The sequence below is a fragment of the Haemaphysalis longicornis genome, unplaced genomic scaffold (assembly GCF_048455015.1).
Source record: "Haemaphysalis longicornis isolate Haplotype H1 unplaced genomic scaffold, Haemaphysalis longicornis Haplotype H1 scaffold_5, whole genome shotgun sequence".
Taxonomy (NCBI): Eukaryota; Metazoa; Arthropoda; class Arachnida; order Ixodida; family Ixodidae; genus Haemaphysalis; species Haemaphysalis longicornis.
Genome location: NW_027526385.1, coordinates 26,035,334 through 26,036,345, shown reverse-complemented (window position 1 = coordinate 26,036,345; position 1,012 = coordinate 26,035,334). Strand labels below are relative to the sequence as shown.

At 51.0% G+C, this 1,012-nt stretch overlaps 1 non-coding gene across 1 annotated transcript; it reads right to left on the bottom strand.

Annotated features, from left to right (window-relative positions):
- Positions 1-306: 306 nt before the first annotated feature.
- Positions 307-378, bottom strand: Trnar-ucg (transfer RNA arginine (anticodon UCG)). Its single transcript has one exon. It is a non-coding gene; the product is annotated as a tRNA-Arg (tRNA).
- Between the last annotated feature and the right edge of the window lie 634 nt (positions 379-1,012).

Below are 1,012 nucleotides of genomic sequence, written 5' to 3'. Positions count from 1 at the left end.
AGACAACGGGCCGAGCTCTCCCGCGCCCGGACCGCGTCTCTTTGCCTTCATTTTCCATTCCTCTTGCCGCTGAGGGCCGGGGAAGAAGTAAAAGCCAGTCGTCTTCGTCGGTGGCCATCCCATGTGGTGGCGGTAAGGACATGCGGTGCTTGCAGGCGCGGCGTTTGTCGGAATGCGCGGCGTTCGAAAGCGCCGCGCAACACGTGCTTTCCATTTCCGCGCTGCTCGCCCCAGGGCCCGCACCAGTTCGTGCGGCGAAGCACCCGACATATACGTTAGCAAGAAAGAAAGAAAGAAAGGAAAACGCGCCCAGAGTGGGGACCGAACCCACGCCTTTCGATTCGATCTCGAATGCCTTACCAATTCGGCTATCTGGGCGACTGTGTTCTTCTTCACTTTCTGAGATAATTATATTTACTAGAACTGTATCTGATGCTTGAGAGTGGTAGCCAGCGCCACTATGACTGCACGGGGAGAAGGGGACCTTCTTTTCAACCCCCGGGGCGTGACTCGAACGTCTACAGCCTGTCATGAGCGGGTAACTGGCGGGAAGCTCTCTTATGCTACCTAGGCATCAAGGCTACCATAACGTTGTAGACTGCCGACCTATCTTTCGATATATATATATATATATATATATATATATATATATATATATATATATACGCACAAAGTAGAAGTACGCTCTTCGGAGACTTTATTTCCAACGTTTCGACCTGAGACAGGTCTTCCTCAGGAATGAAAGCTTTGGGTAAAATCGTACGGACTCAGAGTGGGGGCGGCGCCCCGAAACACAAGCCACATGGGAAACAAACACACAAACGACCACAAACAGCATACAGAGCTTATTCTGCCAACGGCAGGCGAAAAAAAGCCTTAAAAAAAAAAAAAGGCGAAAAGAAGAGGGAGGAACAAGGTGGCAAGGAGGAGGCAAGAAATAGGCAAGGAGGAACATACTGCATGAACGCGGGTTGTGGGGATAACAGAAAATGCGACGAGTTCACGGGTGGCG